At 41.0% G+C, this 22,072-nt stretch overlaps 1 pseudogene; it reads left to right on the forward strand.

Annotated features, from left to right (window-relative positions):
• Positions 1–11,020: 11,020 nt before the first annotated feature.
• On the forward strand, positions 11,021–11,667 carry LOC126953777 (60S ribosomal protein L19-like; annotated as a pseudogene).
• Positions 11,668–22,072: the final 10,405 nt, after the last annotated feature.

Below are 22,072 nucleotides of genomic sequence, written 5' to 3' on the forward strand. Positions count from 1 at the left end.
TGCACAACCTTGAATATACTAAAAACCACTGAATTGAACATGTAAAGGGGATTAATGTATTGTATGTGAATATTATGTCAATAAAGCAGTTATTTTTCACCTATCAATGGTAATGTCTAGTGATAGTGCTGATAAGAGTGTAGTTAAGAAGGTATTCTGTATGCTGAAATGGGTTGTGCAAATTGGTACAGCCTCTTTCAGGGTCAATTTTGTAGTTTTTATTAAATTTAATATGCATATACCCTTTGGCCCAGAATTTCCAATTCTAGGAAAATATTCTACTAGTAAAATTCATATATGTACACAGTGAAGATTTGGTAGATCTTTGTGTGTTAATATAAAATGATCTATATAAGATATTTTGTTGGGCTGAAAAAATTTGAATAAGGTCTATGCAATAGACCTTATTCTAATTTTTGAAAAAGCTCTACAATATTTTTCCAATGTTAATTTCTGGATTTTGATTGCTATAATGGTTATGTGAGTTGTTAATATGAGGGTAAGCTGGTGAAGGATATATGGGAACCCTGTGCTATTTTTGTAAATCTAAGATTATGCAATATAAAACTAAAATACCATAATAACTTTGGTAAAAATATATATGTTGTGAAAATATAGCTATTGAATGGAAATGAACACCCAATTCAAGAGAATGGTTTTCTGCCATCATAAGTGCAGAGAACACAATGAGAGACGTGTACAGTAGAGATTTCAACTATACTTGCAACATTTCACTTTTTAAACTTCATCATATATAGTCAGGTGTTTATTACATAATTCTTTGAAATTTTCATATAAAAGGAACATACACACAAAAAAAGGCAATAAAAATTGTTGCAACTGAGTCTGCGAATCCCTGGAACCCATCTATGGTCCCAGGATTAAAGCCACTGCGTTGAAAGACTTGACAGTGTTAGTACCTTCATTTACTGCACAAAGGGAGTCCAAGAGTTTTAGAGTTGAAGGATTTTACAAAGAAGTAAAATCCTTCAACGACTGTGTGTTCCGTGACTAGAGCCGTTCTCATTTTTACAGGGAGATGCCATCTGCCCATTCAGGAATGTGCGGTGAGACTCTCTCCTTGGGCTCTGCACACCACCGTGAACATTTTGTCAGCACTGGTGACTCATAGCTTACACGGAAAACAGTAGCCCGTCCCTAGCAACCGCGCATCGTCTTTTTCCCAGACATTTCCAATTTCTCTGCATTCCTATGGAGACTGTTACTTTCTTCTTGATTCTCTCTTTGTGTGACATAAGACAGAAATCTACACGACTCTTCCACACCATAGATGTGTATGGACTGAACCAGATTAACAGCAAAGAAACGGTGGTGGACCCAGGTGCTGGAAATAGCCAGTCCGCTTACCTTAGGGGAAAATGTACCAGGAATAGCCTTAGCGTCCAGCCAGCTTTTATGAATTGCTTTTTGGTCTCCAGAGGATGGGGACTGGTGGTAGGCCAAGCAGCCTCAGGTGAATGTGGCCTCCTGGATCTCAGTGCTGACACTGAACACGCAGTAAAATCCTGTGAGGGAGCGCGATGGCTAGGAACAACGGATTTGCAGATGATTGAGACTAAACGGGAGAAAGTGGAGCCTTTTCCAGCCATTGTTCTTTAACAATGATCCTCACTGATTCGCTGCCACACACACATCAGTCCTCACCTCAAGACCAGCATTTTGCTCGCAGTGGATTCCTCTCTCCTTTGACGTCCTGTCTCTTCTCTTGTCTCAGTTTATCAGCTACTTTTTCCCTTCCAATGGCCCTTCCCTTTCTCTCCTGTGCTGGCGGCTCCTTTCCTCTCTCCAATCTGCAAAAGTGAGCCCTCTTTTCTGCCCAGCCTCAGATTCTGCCTAAGAGATTCACCCATTCTTTGACTTTATGGCCCATTGATGTCCCAGTGATTCCTGAATGTGTATATCCAACTCAGGCCTCTTTAAGTGATTACTTTACAAATCCATCTGAAAACCACACAGCTACATCCAACTTCACACATCTAAAATTGTCTCATTCTAGCCCCAAATGTGTTCTCTCATCTTCTCTCTCTCGGTGACTGGTGCCTCCATCTCCCTTCTTGCTCCCAACAGACCTGGTGTCATTCTTCACACCCCACATCGTCCCTCTCCTCATCCCCCTCATATCTTGTTCCTTTTTTGCATCAGCACCCCTCTGACTGCTGGAGTGTCTGGTCCCACAGCAGGCAGAGCGAGCTTCACTTCCTGAGCATCCTGAACAAAGAGTTCAGCTGGAGATGGGGCCGCCAGTGTCACTTTACCAAGGAGAACAGAAACCTGCAGCTGCCTCCATGGCAGCGATACCTCCAGGTCACTGTGGCAGCAGGAGTGACGGGCTGGAGAGAAATGACTGCCCCCGGGCTGCGGGACATTTGCACATTTGCAGTAGGAAGTGCAGAGGACTTCATGCCGGAGAGCTTCTGGGGCAATTCCTGGGGCAAGTGGGAATTCCAAGAGCAACGGACCTGTGTTGTCCCAGAGCTCAGCCCCTCCAGTGCTTTCCTCAAGGCGGCAGGCCTTGGGACCCATGCTGCAGTTGTTTCTCTAGGCTGCAGGCCTCGGAGCCCATGCTGCAGTTGTTTCTCTAGTTACTTGCATCCATTTTCCACCTCCTCCCCTTAGGTAGGAAGTCTTGCCAGAGTCACAGCTGTGTGAAAAGTGGCACCTTCCTAAAACAGCTGAGTCAGGTCAGTCTTCTCATGACTTCATGTCTAATCCACCACATTTCTAATAGAAATGAAGGAGGGTAAACCATTTAGAAATAAAACATAAAGGTTTACTTGCACGATGTCTCCATGAAACAGCTCCTCGGACTGTCTGTGGGAGGAAGAATGTTGCAGGAAGAGGACATGGCATGAACCAGCAAAGTTTTCCCCAAAATTCCAAGGGACACTGTGGGACACAGAACTGAAAGTCAGGCAGCTGAGTCCTGGCTAGGAAGGCAGTGCGACGTGACACCTGCCAAGTCTGAAGGGAGAGAAAGGAGGCCACAGGGCAGGGCAGCCAAGGAGCAGACTGGACTGTCAGTCCCAGGAGCCCTTCAGGAGGGGAAATTTGTGGGTCTCCAGGGTCTGCCAACCTCAGGGGCTGCACCAGGCTGCACTCCTCCAGGCTCGGGAACCAAGCCCTTGTGTCACCAGAATACTCAGACATGCTGCTGCATGAATATCTTCTGAAGGGTAACTCTAGACTTACAGAAGTGGGAGATCAGGATGCCAGCATTTCCTCGTGCCCCCCAATGCATCTCTCCCTCCCTATCTCCCATCCTGCAAGTGACTGCAGACGTGGTTTCTTCACTGAATTTTAGTTTGTATTTTACATAATTTTATCCAATTATAATAATACACTGTACTTTTTATTGTCTGGTTTCTTATACTTAGCATAATTATTTGTGAGATTATCTGTTAATTCATATTAATTATGCATCCCTAGTGAGCAAATTCTGAGAAAGGTGTTTTCCTCATTGGCAAAATGGGTTAGGAAGCCCTTGACAAGGTTGTAATAGGAATTAAAAATATGTGTGAACATATGTACATGAATATGTATAGTATATGTGTGAATTGTGAGTATATATATGTCAGTATATATTGTGCATGTATACATATATAAATGCATCTATGTATATATGTGTATGTATGTGTCTATTAGAATGCATATGTATATTGTGTATGTATACTTACTTGCATATGTGTGTATGTATGTTTGTGTGTATATAAATATGCATATGTGTGTATATATGTGTATTCTACATATATATTAATATGTATATCTGTATATATACATAAATGAGTATGTATGTATGTGTACATGTATGGTGTATTTATATGTGTTTATATGTGTATATCTGAGTAGATGTATTGTGTATGTATACATATATAAATACACAAATATGTGCATATATATGAATATGTATGTGTGCTTGTATCCCAATATTGATATGTAAATGTGTGTATACATATATGAATATGTATACCTATGTATATGTATATAAATGTGTATATGTGTGTATGTATATGCATATGAAAACATATGTATGTGTTGTGTGTATATGTGTATACATATATAAATATGTAAGTGTATATGTGTATTTGTGAATATGTATATGGGTATACATATATGAACATGTATGTGTGCATACATATAATAATGTGTGTATATGTAAAGTGACCATCACATGATGTCATTTTGCCTATATTAGGTTGTTTGCATTTCCAGTTAGATTTTATAATTAGCTTCTCAACATCTGTCAAAAAAAGCCTGCTGGGATTTGATTGGAGTAGAATTGAATCTATAGATCAATTTGAAGGGAAATGATATCTTAATAATATTGTCTTCTAATTAATAAACGTAATACATTTCTTCATGTATCTAAATCTTCTTTTACTTTTCTTGGGAATGCTTTGTGGCAAGATATTATAAATAAGATAAATGCCCACAAGTAAGTAATATAAATTACAATGCATGATGTTATATCAGGTGAGAGACATATATTACTAGGTAAAATGGAAAACCCAAATGACAGCAGATTAAACAGATTGAAGTTTGATTTTCTCTGATGTAGAAGTCTTGGAGGAGTCAGTTCAAGGCTTGTATGAAATATCCATGATGATGTCAGGGGCCCAGGTCTTTCTGTGTTTCTTCTCTGTCATCCTGACCACATGGCTTCCATTCATGGTCAAAGAGACTGCTCAAACTATTATCAATTCATCCACAATACAGACAGAAATTCAGAAGAGAGTGGTGGGTGAGAGGAAAACTGCTTAAAACACAGTGGAAGAAGTTTAGAACTCAATTAAGAAAAGCAAGCAAAGTGGGAAAGAATAATCATTTGAAGAAGTAAGGGTAAAAAGGATGCATTCAGCTGACATGCCAAGATCCAACAGAAGCAGAACAGATATTCCCAAAGGGAGAACGAAGAGCACAGAACAGAATGTCAAGCTATAAATTGTAAAGAAATAAGCTACAAGTTATAAATAAAGAAAGAAAAGCTTGCTCTTTAGATAGAAAAGTCCACTGTTGCCATTAAAGATTGACAGAGAACAATCCACAAGTTACTGAGAAATTACTGAGAAGCAATGGCAAAGAAAAAAACCTTTTGACATCCAGACAAAACAGGCTAAGTCACCTGTAAGAGAAGAATACCTGTGGTCCCAGAATGATTCCTAGCAGCATTCCTTCCCACACGTCAGCTGAGCAATGTCTACAGATTCTCAAAGAGAGAAGAAAATTCAGCACACGGCCAGTGAATTTTTCTGTTCAGCTAAATTGTTGTTTAAGTGTAAAGGGATAAATATAAAGTATAAATGGATAGTAATAAAAGTAACTGCCTAAATAAAATACAAATGTCCAGTTTACTAGCCTATACACATAAAACAATAAAAACAGAGATTAGTTTTAATCTCATATTAAAAGGTCTTAATTTTTATGTTTTCATGACCAGGAAGATACTCCAAGGCATTAGTGGGGCCTATCTGGGAAAAGGGTTTAAATTCAAGTTATTTTTAAAACACTATGTGATGAAACCAATTATTTTTGCAGGTCAGAAACACAGCTCAGGAGTTTCTAAACCTGATGTTGTTACTTAAAAGAAAAAGGTTTTCACATAGGAGGCAAAGGAATTCAAGTGCAGTTGTGGTAGTGGGAGCTGTAAATTCCCAAGGTCATGCGAAGGTTTTTGGAGGAACTAGGATGAGAAAGGGCTGTGAAGAATGGGTAGAGGTGGGCAGCCAAGGATGGTGGGAGGCACAGAGAGCAGCAGAGCCTTGGGTCCTGGTCATTGAAGTTCAATGTGTGTCCATCCTATTACCCTGAGAGCTTCCTATCATTAACTCTGCAGCTGCCGCTGTACTTTGTACTTAGAAAAACATGTCATAGGAAATCATCATGTCATGGAAAATCATCAACTTTGGATTCAGGTGAGTGCATAGTCAAGCCCAACCAATGACTGCAACCATTGCAGTCAAATTCAACCCCAACCAATGACTGCAAATAGAACACAGCTTAATGTTTAACTCGTAACAATTAAGCTGTTTGGCTTCTCCCAAATATATCAAGATATGGGAACTATTGAGGGCAATACATCTATGTCGTGATGTGTATTTTTAGGACTTCATATTTACCATTCATAGTTGCCATAGAATTCAGGCTGGAGGAAAGGCTTCAGCCCAGGCGCTGGTCAGGTATCTTCTCTCCATACCCTGCACCCTACCTTATCCACCCTCACTACATCTTTACATTCGCTTTCCATGAATTCAGTTTTTTGGAAGGTTTTTCTTTCATCTGATAAAGCATCCAAAATAAGGTGGCAGAACAGGAGAACCACTATTTACTTGTGGATAGTTACCTTTGCAAGCCATGGAACTATCTATTTGCCTTAGGAACCCTCAGGTCAGACCCATGAACTTCATGAACAGCCAGGCCTGCAAGAACACACGCACTGCCTGTTTGCCTCATCAGGAGGGAACGTGCTCAGAGTCAGGACTGCAATAAGCAAGATTCATATATCACCCTTGCCTTGACATTCTTGATCTAAGGCCACCCCACTACCCCAGCACGATGATTAAAACTGCCAGTTGCATCTAATTAAAAGTAGTGGAACCTAAAAGCTGCTCTGGAAACATATGGAAAACCCACCTTAATGACCACTAACTAGCTGCATTTTTTTTCTGAAAGTTCCATCCAAACTCTTTATGAAATGTCACCGTGACATGGGGCAAAATATTCACACCAATGCCACAGATTTGTTCTGATGGGAGAATCTTATATCCACCCAACTTTCAGTTAGCCAGACAGAAAGCACTGTGTGAGTAGTCGGGGATTTTGACCTCACATCTCATAAACAGAACACAGCCCAGCCTCCAGCACTGGGCAGCAGAGCTACCCCTATGGTACTGGCACCTGGGCTGAACACTCACAGAGAAACCAGTGGTCAAATCCTGTGGCTACACTTACATGAAGTTGGAAAGTTCTCCAGGAAATATGATTCTATCACATCTTCAGAATACTTAAAATATTTTCAGTGAAGTTCAATGTCATCCACTGGAAATTGTATTCGAATGTGTTATCCATGACATTAATTTATGATGATAAAAAAATGATGCCTTTTCAAAATAGTATTTTAAACCTAGATGTGTGTTAAGTTTTGAGCAGTTGAGTCAGGTGTCATGGTGTCCGAAACATATATTGTCATATTTTAAAGAGTGGTATTGTTTAAGAATAGTGTAGAAATGATGCTAAAATAATCCAGATGAACCCAACAATGTAACTTTGATTTAGTCACACTAGTGGTGAGAGACCATGTTAGGCAGTAACTAGCTGTGAATATCCTGGGCATGACGTACAGAAACAACCATGGACTTTTGAAACAGACTTGTCTGAGTTTTAATTTCCACATTCCGCTGGATATGTAAGTGTGGCAAGCATCTGAAACCTTCAAACTCCAGACTATGAACATAGAGCTTCCAACATCTATCCCATCAAGGTTGTTGTGTTGAAAAATAGCTATGGGAAGACATTTATGGCAAAAAATGGACCTGTTGATTTTCCTCTTTCCTCCCTAGGTTTCTGAAGTTCACATCTGGAATTCTGGAATATGCTATCTCCTGGAGGCCCCACTGTTTCTGCTCTGTAAAAATGCACATAGTAACAGCACCTGTCTCAATGGGTTACTGCAGAGATAAATTAGGAATGCATTATTAGGGACAATCCCTGGCACAGACTGAGTGAGCTATGCTAGCTATGATCATCATGCTTGCTCAAGGTCCTGGCAGATTTTTTTGAGTCCATATCTATAATAGAAATAGAATACGAAGATGTGGCAGAAGAATTTGGAAAGATGCAGGAGATAAGTTAGTAAAAGAGAAACAGGAGGAGAAAATATTCGTTTTGTGAAAAGAAACTAAACTAAATAGGAGCAAGGCATAGATAGGAGGGGAGAAACTTGGCCATGGGCAGTGGCTGACACCTGAATCTCAGCACTTTGGAAGGCCGAGGAGGGAGGATCCCTTGAGCTCAGGAGTTTGAGACTAGCTTGGGCAACATGGTGAAACTTCGTTGCTACAAAACGAAAATTTAAAAATTAGCTGAGCATGGCGTGCCTGTAGTCCCAGCTACTCAGGAGCGTGAGGTGACAGAATCGCTTGAGCCCGGGAGATCAAAGCTGCGGTGAGCTGTGGTCTCACCATGGCACTCCAGCCTGATAGATAGAGGGAGACCCTGTCTCAAAGAAAAAAAAAAAAAAGCAGAACTTATATGAGCACATTTAATGTACTTATCCATTATAGTGCTAATGCAGAAATGAAACGTGGTATATGAAACAACTCATTAAGACTTAGGCCATCACACTAAATAAATTTCTTGCAAAACTTACGTACACACAGTGGCCATGTTTTCAAAACCAAAAACTGAAGCATACAATTACGCATACAATTAAGCATACAATTTGACTTCTGGTAGTATAGTAAACTAAAAATTATAACAAATACTTAGTATTTCATGAGTGTTTACAATGTTCTTAATGCAAGACTTTTTAATGCGACTTCTTCTTGCTTTTTAATACTTTCAGTATAATTGTGCTCTTTTGAAAAAGACAAAACCAGGCTATTTCTAACTAAAATAATCTGTGTATCCTTTCTTTAATCTCAGAGTATTGAATAACAATATGCAATCATATCCTATGCATTTTAGTTCACAAAATATTGTTCTTCAGATATGGCTTGAGGATATGCAAAGTTCTCAAACCGTTCTCCCCAGTGTGAAAGTAAAGTTAGGGCAAGTCGCAAGAACAGCAGTTGTAGTCTCTATGGGAGACATTCTACAAAGAAATCACACATAAGTTGGCTCAAACTGTAGTTAATTATCCATGTCAAAAATAAATCCTCAAGAGACTATTAAGATGTGCCACTTTTTTAAAAAACATGTACTTTCTAATTAGAATACACACGACCTCCTGTTTCTCATTCCATCTTCCATCCATCACTCAGACCCAAGGAATTTTCCTCAGTGCCGTCTGAACACTGTGTCGTCTTGGCGAGCACATTCTCCCACATAGGTGAGGAATGGCGTGTATTTCCAGCACTTGGCCTCTAAGAACAGAGCACACAGCAACCAGCATGGATGGGGACTCTGCCTGCAGTCAGGGAGCAAAGCAAAAGCACCCCCCAAAGAAGCCAGAGCCAAACGAGGCCCAGTGTGTGCTCACTCTAGGGCAACTCTTTTGATTCATTCCAGAGGGAGGTCTTCACTCTGTGTCTGGGGCGGTGCTTTCTTGTCTCTGTCATACAAACCCGCAAAACCGATGTTAGCAAAACCCTGATCTTTAACAGGAAAGTAGCATGACCAAATATTTCCAGATAAATCTTATGTGCTTGTTGTAAGGGAAATTGCCTGATAGAATGTCGTATAGTTAGGCATACTCTAGAACAGTGGTCCTCGACCTTTTTGACATCAGGGACTAGTTTTGTGGCTGACAATTTTCCCACTGACTGGGGAGGATGGGATGCTTTCAGGATGATTCAAGTGCATTACATTTATTGTGCATTTATTTATTTATTTATTTACTTATTTATTTATTTATTTATTTTTTAAGACAGCATTTCCCTCTGTCACCCAGACTGGAGTACAGTGATGTGATCTCCACTCACTGCGACCTCCGCCTCCTGGGTTCAAGCGATTCTCCTGCCTCAGCCTCCTGAGTAGCTGAGATTACAGGTGCACGCCACCACGCTTGGCTAATTTTTTGTATTTTTAGTAGAGACAGGATTTCATCATATTGGCCAGGCTGGTCTCAAACTCCTGACCTCAAAGTGATCTGCCTGCCTCCATCTCCCAAAGTACTGGGAGTACAGGTGTGTGTGCCTCATTTCTATCATTATTACAATATCATATAGAATAAAATAATTATACAATGGTGATGTGTATCAGGGATGTAGAATCCATGGGAGCCCTGAGCTTGTTTTCCTGCAACTAGACAGTCCCATCTGGGGGTGACGGGAGACAGTGACACCTGAAGTGCGTCACTTATGGCCACGCTGCTCTGTAATGTCTTTGTGGTCGCTGTCACTGCAGAAAACCCTGCTTCACAAAGACAGGTTGTTGGACACGGAAGCAGCTTTTCAGCGCTTTTGTGGCAACCTCAGGATATTCCACCTGGACCTTCATCCAGAACATACGGAGATTTGAAGTTGTCTCAAACACATTTTTAAAACCACTGTCATTTGCCATCTCAAGCAGCTGATCCTCTTCTAGCACAGGCAGTCGATTCACCAGGCTTACTCACAAATGGGTCGCAGAGTCATTCCTTCCCGGTTCCGGGTTCTTCTGTGGTTGGGAAGTATCGCTCAAGCTCTCCTGAAAGCTGAGGTGGTGATCCTGCGTCAGCTGGGGGAAAGAAGGTCCTGGCTCTGTCTCTTTCACAGTCTCTGCTAATGTTTGAAACATGTCAGAAATCCCAGCGTTCACTTGTCACCCTCGTAATTCCAGTTTGGCTTTCAATGCAGCCGCTTTATCTGCCGACTTGAACACAGCTGTCGTTCTCCCCTGAAGTGGCAGATTGAGTCTGTTGAGCAAGTTGAATATGTCACACAAGTAAGCAAGTTCTGCAACCCATTCTGTGTCACCGAAATGTGCTGCCAGTGCTAACTGTTTTTCTTTTTTTTTTTTTTTTTTGAGACGGAGTCTCGCGCTGTCACCCAGGCTGGAGTGCAGTGGCCGGATCTCGTGTCACTGCAAGCTCCGCCTCCCGGGTTCCCGCCATTCTCCTGCCTCAGCCTCCCGAGTAGCTGGGACTACAGGCGCCCGCCACCGCGCCCGGCTAGTTTTTTGTATTTTTTAGTAGAGACGGGGTTTCACCGTGTTAACCAGGATGGTCTCGATCTCCTGACCTCGTGATCCGCCCGTCTCGGCCTCCCAAAGTGCTGGGATTACAGGCTTGAGCCACCGCGCCCGGCCCTGATTGTTTTTCTAAAAGAAATCTCTGGATTCGGAGCTCTTTCCTTTCGCGGCTGCGGCCGCAGCCATGCGCATGCTCAGGCTTCAGAAGAGGCTCGTCTCTAGTGTCCTCCGCCGTGGCAAGAAGAAGGTCTGGTGAGACCCCAATGAGACCAATGAAATCGCCAATGCCAACTCCCGTCAGCAGATCCGAAAGCTGATCAAAGATGGGCTGATCATCCGCAAGCCTGTGACGGTCCATTCCCGGGCGCGATGCGGGAAAAATACCTTGGCCCGCCGGAAGGGGAGGCACATGGGCATAGGTAAGCGGAAGGGTACAGCCAATGCCCGAATGCCAGAGGTGGTCACGTGGCTGAGGAGAATGAGGATTCTGCGCCGGCTGCTCAGAAGATACCGTGAGTCTGAGAAGATTGATCGCCACATGTATCACAGCCTGTACCTGAAGGTGAAGGGGAATGTGCTCAAAAACAAGCGTATTCTCGTGGAACACAGCCACAAGCTGAAGGCAGACAAGGCCCGCAAGAAGCTCCTGGCTGACCAGGCTGAGGCCCGCAGGTCTAAGACCAAGGAAGCAGGCAAGCGCCTGAAGAGCGCCTCCAGGCCAAGAAGGAGGAGATCATCAAGACTTTGTCCAAGGAGGAAGAGACCAAGAAATAAAAGCTCCCCTCTTTGTCTGTACATACCGGCCTCCGTGACTACACAGATCAGCCACTAAAATAAAACAAGCCTTTAAAAAAGAAAAAGAAAGAAAAAAAAAAGAAATCTCTGGATTCTAAAGGAATCTCCTAATTCAAAAACTCTGGCCAGCGATCTACCTTTAGAAAGCATTTTACTTCCGTGTATGAGAATGTGTGTGTGCTCTGCGTCCATCTCCTCACAGAGCTACATGAACAGACATGGGTTAAGGGCATGTACTTTAATGTGGTTGATCATTTTAATCACATCATGCAAAATGTTGTTAAGTTCAGGTGACGTTTTGTGGCTAGCCAGCATTTCTCTGTGGATGACACAGTGTGTCGACTCACATTCAGAAGTGACTTCTTTGAATAGTGAAACCAGAGTAGTGAAACCAGAAAGCCGTCCAGTGATGCAGCCACTCCATGCATGCATATACTGACACAAAACGACCAATTTAGTTTTCCCAGTATGTAATCATTCAAAGACTTGAGTAGTTCTGCAGCTGGGGTGTTGACTGGCAACAAAAGAGCACATAGCATATCCTCATGCACATCCTCTTGAAAAATATATCACACATAAACAAGGATTGCTGCCTTGTTGTCAACGTCGGTAGACTCATCAACCTGGATTGTGCCCCACGGTGACTCATTAATCCTCTCTAACAATTGTGCCTCAATATCCTCTGCCATCTCATCAATTCCTCTAGTTACAGTGCTAGACGAAAGAGGAACACCTGCCACCTTTTGAACTGCAGCCTTTCCTAAAAGTTCACAACAAATGTCCTTAGCAGCAGGCAGGATCAACTCTTCACCAGCAGTAAAGGGCTTCTTAGCTTTAGCAAGCAGTTAGTTACTAAAAGTGATGCTCTCAGTGCAGACACATTTGATGAAGTGGTGGCCTTCAATAATTGCTTCTGTTCTTTGTGTTCACTCCAAAGACTTGTCTTTTAATGCAGGATGCTTGATCTCCATGTGGTGAAGCAGTTTTGAAGGTTTCATGGCTTTGTTGGATAGTCAGTCGCCATGTATTATACAAAGTAGACTTGGAGAATGTGAATCGCCTGTTGCAATGAACCGGTAATTTAAGTAAGACTCTTGGTTTTTTCTTTCAAATGCAGCTTTCTTTTTATTGGCAGTCTTAGAGTCTTCTTCTGTCTCATCATTGGGTCTTTCTTCCTTTTCAAAGAAGCTCTCTAGTGACATTTATTTTTTACTCATTTTGGCTAGGGTTAGCTTGTGGGCTTAACAAAACTGTGACTGAGACAAGTGTGCAGTGTGGAAAGAGGCAGGAACAGAAGTGGGCAATAAAGTAACAGTGTAAGCTATGCACATATTGAAATAAGTGTCGGATTCTGACTTAAAGTTGCCACCAGATGCAGCTGTGCAATTGAAATACATCAGCTCACTTGCCACTATAAAGCCTGCCACCAAGACAGCTTAATTGTCACTTGCCACCCACTGATAGGGTTTTGATATGAGTCTTGCAATTGATGTATTGTGGTCTCTGCAGGGAACCCTTTCTGCTTATGTTAATCTGTATTTGCAGCCACTCCCCAGCACTAGCATTACTGCCTCAGCTCCACCTCAGGTCATCAGTCATTAGTTAGATTCTCATAAGGAGCGCACAACCTAGATCCCTCGCATGTGCAGTTCACAGTAGGGTTTGTGCTCCTATGAGAATCTAATGCCACCTGACAGGAGGCGGAGCTCAGGCAGTAATGTGAGTACTGAGGAGCGGCTGTAAATACGGATGAAGCTTCACTCGCTCACCTGCCACTCACCTTCTCCTGTGCGGCCTGGTTCCTAACAGGCCATGAACCAGTACCGGTCTGTGGCCCAGGGATTGCATACTCCTTCTCTAAAAGCCCTATAGGGGCTGCAGGAAATTATTTTGAGAGCAGGGTCATTAAAGAAATCTATCTCTACACTTCAAGTAATTATCTTTCAAGCCATTTTTGTCTATTTTTCTATTTTTCCTTTCAGTTCTTTCCATCTTTGCTTCATGTTCATTGAAGCTCTGTTTTTTTGGTACATGCACATTTAGGATTGCTCTATCCTTTCGGTGGGTTGATCCTTTCATTGTTCGTGGTGGTGAATCTGTATGGGTCTGCAGCAACCTCGATTTTTGTCTCCTTGGAAGAAAGAATTTGACCGAGGGACACAGGGCAGAGGGAGAGACCACCGAGGCAAGTTTTAGAGCAGAAGTGAAAATTTATTACAACATTTTAGAGCAGGAAAGAAAGTAAAGGACGCTTGGAAGAGGACCAGGGGGCACAGCTTGAGAGATCAAGTGCCCTCTTTGGCCTTTGACATGGGAATTTTATAGGCTGGCATGCTTTTGGGATCTTGCATCCCTTCTCCACTAATTCTTCCCTTGGGGCGGGCTATCTGCCTGTGCAGTGGTCTGCCAGCTCTTGGGAGGGGCCGCATGCATAGTGTGCTTCCTGGAGTTGTACCCATGCTCACTTGAGGCATTTTTCTCTTACCAATCGAGTGTTCCTAGAGGAAGATCATATGCCTGTTAAACTCCACCATTTTGTCTCTTAGTGTGCACGCTTGAGCCCACTGGCCCAACTCCTGAAATCTTATGGGGAAGCTGCTGGTCACTGGCTTCAGGTATTTTCTGTTGGGAGATGGCCTTTCCCTGGTACTGGCTATGACGAATTATTATTTTAGAGAGACAGTTAACAGTGACCTGACCATCCTCTGATGCTCTCCTGACATTGCTGGTGTTGGCACGGGGGCTCTTCTGCCCTGCTCATGCCTGACTAGCTACCTACTAAAACGTAACTGACGATCCCATACGAGCTGACTTCTCCAAGGGCTGAAGGGCCAGGTAGGGTGGCCTTGACCAGGGACAAGGTGCTAATTGTCAGAGGGAAGGGTAATTTTTTATCTGCTGTCGCAGATGCGTCTCTCCATACCCACATCATCCAGTGTCTGCACCTGAAGGAGAGAACAGTTAAAACAGTTTTTCAATGTAGAAAAAGACATATCACTAAAAATGCTATTAATTCAATGGGACCGAAAGAAATGCTTTGGAGCCCCTCTTACAGAGTATGAGTCACAAATGACAGAGGCAGCTTTCCCCAGATTTGCTGGCCACTTTCTGTTTAGCATAGCGGTGGTCCCAGGCCAGGGCAGCTCCAGTGACCAAGGCAGCTGGAAGACACCATGGTGTCACACTCGGCAGAAATGGCAGCTCCCTCAGGTTTTTGTGACTGAAAAATCCCAGGGGTCTTCAGGTGTTCGTGTTCTGTGTATCACCACAGGCTGTGCCTGTCCATCTGTGCCCAGAGGGAACGGGTGAGACCTGGAGTCCAGCGCATGCCTCACTGCCCATCCTGCCTGACGTGTCCGTCCAGACCACATCCTCCTTCTATGACGACAAGGGTTCCCTCCAGGCTGAAGGCAGGCCAAGGGACACCTGTTCATGGTGAAAGGACACAGTCCAGAAAACTTGCAAAAATACGATAGAGAAACTGTGAGGCTGGAGTCTAACATAAACCCTGAGAATGAGCCTCGGTGGCCTCTGAGTGATGGCTCTGAGGAACCCCAGAAACTCAGGCTGCACAGTCAGCAAAGCACAAGAGAGCCAGGCTGGCATGCGGGCCACTGTGTGCAGGCCACATGCCAAATTCTATATTTCAGGAAGAGGTGCTAATGAATTTCAGGAAAAAAAGTGATTATCAGAACTTTAAAAATCAAGATGTGTTATTAAAAATGAGGACATACACAAAAGAACCATCTTGGAAAGAACAAGTGTGTGCAGAGACAGGCGTGGAGATGACACAGTACCACGAGCCACTGTCCGTCTCCCCATCTGCAGAGGAGATGTACAGGCACAGATGCACGTGCACAGACAGCTGGAGAGCAAGGGGAAGTCCTGCCAGTGTGAAGAATGGCCTTGTCTCCTTCTTACAATCACCGGTCAGGAAAAAAAAAAAAAAAAAACCTCACTTCATTTAAAGATGAGTGGTGAAAAAGTAACCAGCTCAGGATATAATTTGATAGAGGAGTAACACATAGGATTTTTTCTTCTAGTTTTAATGAAAAATCAAGTTGCTCAAAACTATTGATTTTAAACTACCAAGAAAAAGAAAGAGATAAGCTATGACAATGTTTTTAGCAGCCCATCAGATTTCTGAGGATAAAAGATACATAAATAAACCAAACTCTAGAAAGTGACAAGCCATTCACAGGAGTGAAGTCCACAGGCACACACTTATCCACAGCAGAATGACAAAAATGAAATGGCTGGAGGCCAGGAGAAACTGGCCCCATGTTTGCATCTGCGGATAAGTGGGTGATCAGCTGGCATCCCTGTGGCTGGAGTCACCGGCAATGCTGCACCCAGCCTCTAAGCTTTTCCCAAAGGCCTCTGTGGAGCCCTTCACTGAGCGCTGAGGGATAAAGCTGGGAGCAGGGACTGAGAGACAGGATGCATTCCCTGGAGCCTTGCTGAGTCTCACCCAGGTGCAGAGAACCAGTCTCAGAAAACAGGAGACAGAGTGGAAGCCTGAGTGGAGCCCCTCCCAGGCCTCCAGACAATGCCAAGCAACGGCTCAAAACACAGACAGGGCCTGGAACCATGCCTGTGTTAACATCTTTTGCTCTGCTGATTGTCCCTCAAAATATTTCAGCACATGGTGAACTGAGCCAAGCTACAACTACAGCAAACCCAGACCCCAGCCACCTGTGGATCAGGGCGATGGACCTTCCCTTCTGCAGCCTGGCAGAATCCAGCTCACCCCTCTTTGCAGGAAAGTATCATCTACTTCACTCTTAACTATTCCTTTCTACAAGAATACCCAACAAAAATCAAATGCGATAAAACATGAAAAAGCAAGGCAACGTGACCCACGTAAAACAGGAAACAGGCAAAACAAGGAGACTCAGAAATTGTAAGGACTCGGAGACTTTGAAACAACTCCTTCCCTTTCATTCTGGATGCATTTTATTTCTTCTTCTTGCTTGATTGCTCTAGCTAGAATTTCCAGTGTAATGATGAATAGATGTGGTGAGAACAGACATCCTTGTCTTTTTACTGACCACAGGGGCAAAGCATTTAGTGTTCCAAAGTTAAATATAATGTTAGATGTGGGTTTTTAAATGAATGTCCATTATCAGATTTTTAAAAATCAACAAAATAAAGATATAGAATATTCACAAATATTTAGAAACTAGTAACAGTCTTCTAAACAGCGCATGTGTAAAAGGAGAAATCACAGAAAAATTGAGAAATATTTTGGACCAAATGATAAAAACACACATACCAAAATTTGTTGTATGCAGCTAAAACTGACTTTAGAGGAAAAATGTATAATATTAAATGCTTCTGTTAGGAAAAAAGAGAGTTTTAAAGTCAACGATGTGAACTTCCTTTTTAATAACCTAGAGAAAGAATACTACATTAAACCCAAAGTAGAGAAAAGAAACAAAAAAGGTAAAAGTAGAATCATTGAAATAGAAAGCATAAAAGGGAGAAAATTAATAAAAGCAAATTATGGTTCCTTGAAAAATCAATTAAAATTGATAAACCTCTAACTGGATGGATAAAACAATGAGAGGGAACACTCAAATTTGTAAGAGTAGGAATCAAGAAGCAACATCACCAGTGTCCCTATAGACATTAAAAAGAATAAGAGATTTTACAGAAAATCTAATGTTTCTAAATTCAATAACTTAGATTAATGAACAAATTCTTTAAAAGACATTAGTTACCAAAAGTGACTGCAGAAGAAACAGAAAATCCAGATATCTTCATATTTATTTAGAAAAATAAAATATTAATTAAAAACTTTCCCACAAAACAAACCTTCAGGGCCAAATGGCTTTACTGGTAAATTTTATAAAACATTTTGTGAGAGAAGCATACCTTAATAACAAAAATTGACAAAGATATTACCAAAAAAAAAAAAAAGCCATATCTACCTTCCTTAGGAATTTAGTAACCAAAATCCCCATGAAAATGTTAGCAAAAAAAATCCAGTTGTATATAAGAAGTCTACTACACAATGACCAAGTGGGGTTTATCCAAGGAATGCAAGGTTGGATCAACATTTGAAACCAATTCATATAATGCACCACATTAACAGAATAAAAGAGAAAAGACGATATGATTGTCTTAGTGGTTGTGGAAACAGCGTTTGATAAACTTCAACATGCCTTTGTAATAATAATTCTCAGAAAAAAAATAGGAATAAAAAGAAATGTCCTCAACCTAGAAGATCTAATCACAGACATCATATGAAATGGTGATATATTACATTCTATTTTCCTAAGATTGGAAAAAGACACTGACTGATGTCTACTGTCACCATTTGTACTCAAAACTTTAGCAGAGGTCTTAACACCTGACATAGAACCAGAATATTACATAAAAGGCAAACAGATTGGCAAAGAAGCAAAACTCTCAGAATTCACAAGTGATCTATATGTTTGTACAGAAAACCCCAAAACTACTAGAATAAGTGGTCTTCAGGGTCACAGCATGCAAGGTCAATATACAAAAATAACTGTATTTCTACATAACAACAATTGAAAAGTGAAATTACAACAGTAAATTTTAAATAATAACCCCAAAAGAAAATCAGGTTTCTAGAAATATATCTCAAAAGGACATGCAAGACCTCTGTGCTGGAAACTATAAAACCCCACTGAGGGAAGCTAAATAATATCTAAATAAGCTGAAAAAAATAGTACATATTTCTGGACTGGAAGACACAAGATTGTCACCATGGAATTAACCTAAAATGGTCTATAAATTTAATGCAAACCCCAGCAGAACTGCAGTAGGATAGCAGGGGTTTTTGTTTTTGTTTTAGTATCAGACAAACTGATTCTAAAATGTATATGGAAATGCAAAAACAAATCTAAAAGAGCCATATAATTTTTAACAAAGAAAAACAAGTTTAGAGAACTTGCGCTCCTTGGATTTAGGAATGATTATAAATTTACAGTAATTAAGACAGTAAAATATTGGCATAAGGATAGGAAAATAGATCAGTGGAACAGAATAAAGAGTCAAGAGTAAAGCACACATGTATGGGCAATTAACTTTCAACTAGTGTGAAAAGGAACCTCTTTTTTAAACTATAGTTGGTGTTGTTTAACCTCATGAACTTTAAAAAAAGAATAAAACTATAGTTGGAAAAGCTAGATATCCCCAGGGAAAAAGAGATAACGCCAGACCCCATCTCCTTCCATAGCCAGAAAATAACACGTGGCAGGTTGTAGGCCTGAGCAAAAAACTGAGAGCAGCAGAACTTCTGCAGTAATATATCCGAGAAGCCTGGGCAACATGACGAGACCCTGTCTCTACAAAAATACAAAAATTGGACAGGTGTGGTGGTGCACGCTTGTAGTCCCAGCTACTTGGGAGGTTGAGGTGAGAGGATAAATTGAGCCCAGGAGGTTGAGGCTGCAGTGAGCCAAGATCACACTACTGCACACCAGCTGAGGCAACAGAGTGAGATCCTTGCAGAAAGAAAGAAAGGAAGAAAAGGAGGAAGGAAAGGAGAGAAGGAAGGAAGGAAGGAGGAAAGGAGGGAGGGAGGGAGGGAAAAAGGGAGAGAAAGAGGGAGGGAAGAGAAGAGAAGGGAAGGAAGGGAGGAAGGAAGGGAGGATGAAGGGAGGGAGGAAAGGAGGGGAGAAAGACAGAGAGAATAAAAGAAAAGAAAAAAGAAAAGAAAGAAAGCAGAGGAGAATAGCTTCACAATTTTTCAATTCAGCAGAGATCTCTTAGGACATGAAAAACACTATTTATAAAAGGAAAAAAACTGATAAACTAGACTTTAAAATTTCTACTCAGAATGTCTACCACTAAGAAAATAAATAGGTAAATCACAGATTAGGGAAAATCTTCACAGCACATGTATGTGGCAATGAACTCATTCAGCATATGTAGAGACTTTTGACAAGCTGGCAATGATGAAACAATTAGACAATGAAAAAACAAATAACCTAATTTAAAAATAAGCAAAAGACTTGGACACCACAGATAAAAACATATGAATGGGCAATAAGGATATTTAAAAGGTGCTCAACATCAGGCAAATGCATGTTAAAACAACCATGAGATATCATTTCACATTCACTAAAATTACTAGAATCAAAATGATGACAACACCATGTATTGGCAAGGAAGTGGGACAATTAGAACGCTAACACATTGCTGGTGGAAATTTAAAACAGTACAATTAACTTGGGGAAACTGTTCAACAATTTCTTATCAAGTTGAATATTCACTAACCCTATGATTGAGCAATTTTCTCTCTAGGTATATACTCAGGAAAAATGAAAGTATGTTCATAAAAGGATGTGTACAAGAATATGCATCACAGCTTTATTTTTAATGGATAGAAACTGAAAACAATTCTGTGGCCCAAAAAGAGATCAGATAGACAATGGAATGTATTTAGTAATTAAAAAAAAAAAGAAGAAGAAACTAACTAACTAGAAAAGGACATTTGTGGAATGGTTGCCAAAATTTGAATAAGGTTTGTAGATTATTTACTAGATACCAGTAGTATTGTTTCTGGTTTTGATAAGTTTACTATGGTTATGTGCAATGTTAACTTATAGATCTTTTATCTGTTATTTTTACAACTTTTTATAAATCTGAAATTATTTCAAAGTAAGAATAAATAAACAGACATATAACAGTTAAACAAATTAAAAACTCAAGAGTACAAATTTATGATTCCAGTTGTGTTAAATTTGTCCATAATGATAAAAGTTAGAAAGTGGTTTTTTGGTGGAGGGAGTTGGAGAGTTGATTGGAGGGGATGTGAGGGAATTTCGTGATGATGGAAATATTTTCTATCTTGTTTTGAGTGATTGTTACAGAGGTGGATATAATGTTAAAATGCATTAAGAACACTAAAAGTCAGTGCATTTTATTAGATGTTAATTATATCTCAATAATGATAATAGTAAGACAACAGAAATAATGCACCAAGGAAAATATCAAAATTGGGGCCAATTATTTTGAATGAAGAAAAAGTGATGATTAAAAGATAAACTCTAAAAAACAAGAGCATAAAGCAGAGATAGAAGAACTATGAGAAAAGATCGGTTGAGAACAGAAGACAAGGGAACACTATTTGTGAGTTAGGAAAGGAAGCATAAGAAATAAATACAGAATAGCTCCTTAGAGATGCTGAGCCTCAAGCTGAGGAGCATGTTCTCCTCTTTCAATCCCACTTCAAAACTGCTTTTTTTCAGTTTTACAAGAGAAAGGCTAACAGTTCACCCATCAAGACATTGACCTAAGGTTTAAAAACCTCGAGCATTGTATGAAAAGGACAATTTAAAAATTCTTGTAAGTAAAAAGTAAAAACCTCAATATTCCCACTGATCACCACCACTAGTAAATCTTATCAGGGCTAAGATTTCAAATAAAATTTTACTTGTAAACTTTTAAAATTGTTTACTGAATTTTGTATTATATTTATGATATATTGAAAAGTTGTGTACTAATTGTATCATGATACCTCAGTCCAGAAGAAAATGTTTAACATCTTATATTTAAAAGAAAGTAAACAGAAAAAAAAATGGAATATATTGTATGGATGAATGGGTAAATAGATCCATAGAGTGCAACGTGTGTGTGTGTGTGTGTGTGTGTGTGTATGTGTATGTCTAGAAATATGATAGAAAGATCAATAAAAAAGTTTTAGGCGGGGTGCAGTGGCTCACACTTGTAATCCCAGCACTTTGGGAGGCCAAGGTAGAAAAATCACCTGAGGTTGGGAGTTCGAGACCAGCCTGACCAACATGGAGAAACCCCATCTCTATGAAAAATATAAAATTAGCCAGGCATGGTGGCACATGCCTGTAATCCCAGCTACTCAGGAGGCTGAGACAGGAGAATCACTTGAACCTAGGAAGGGGAGGTTGCGGTGAGACAAGATCGCGCAATTGCACTCTAGCCTGGGCAACAAGAATGAAACTCCGTCTCAAAAAAAAAAAGTTTTAATATTCATGGCATATTACATTAGAATATACTTTTGTAGGCCAAGTGAAATGAACATACAAATTCAAAGAGAAAAACTTAAAATCCCTGCTAAGAGGACCCACAGACACCCTGAAGGAAGCAGATTGCTCCTGCAGAACCCAGGCAACACCCTAAATACCGTGCTGGTATCCATAGCTGAGAAACCAACAGATGGTTCACATCACAGGACTCTGTGCAGACAACCCCCAGCACCAACCCGGAACCTGGTAGACTTGCTGAGTGGCTAAATCCAGAAGAGAGAAAAGAATAACTATAGCTCAGCTCTCAGGAAGCCACATCCATAGGAAAAATGGGAGAGAACTACATCAAGGGAGCACCCCATGGGACAAAAGAGTCTGAACAACAGCCTTCAGACCTCGACCTTCCCTCTGACAAAGCCTACCCAAATAAGAAGGAAACAGAAAACCAACTC

This window comes from Macaca thibetana, chromosome 4 (genome assembly GCF_024542745.1).
Source record: "Macaca thibetana thibetana isolate TM-01 chromosome 4, ASM2454274v1, whole genome shotgun sequence".
NCBI lineage: Eukaryota > Metazoa > Chordata > Mammalia > Primates > Cercopithecidae > Macaca > Macaca thibetana.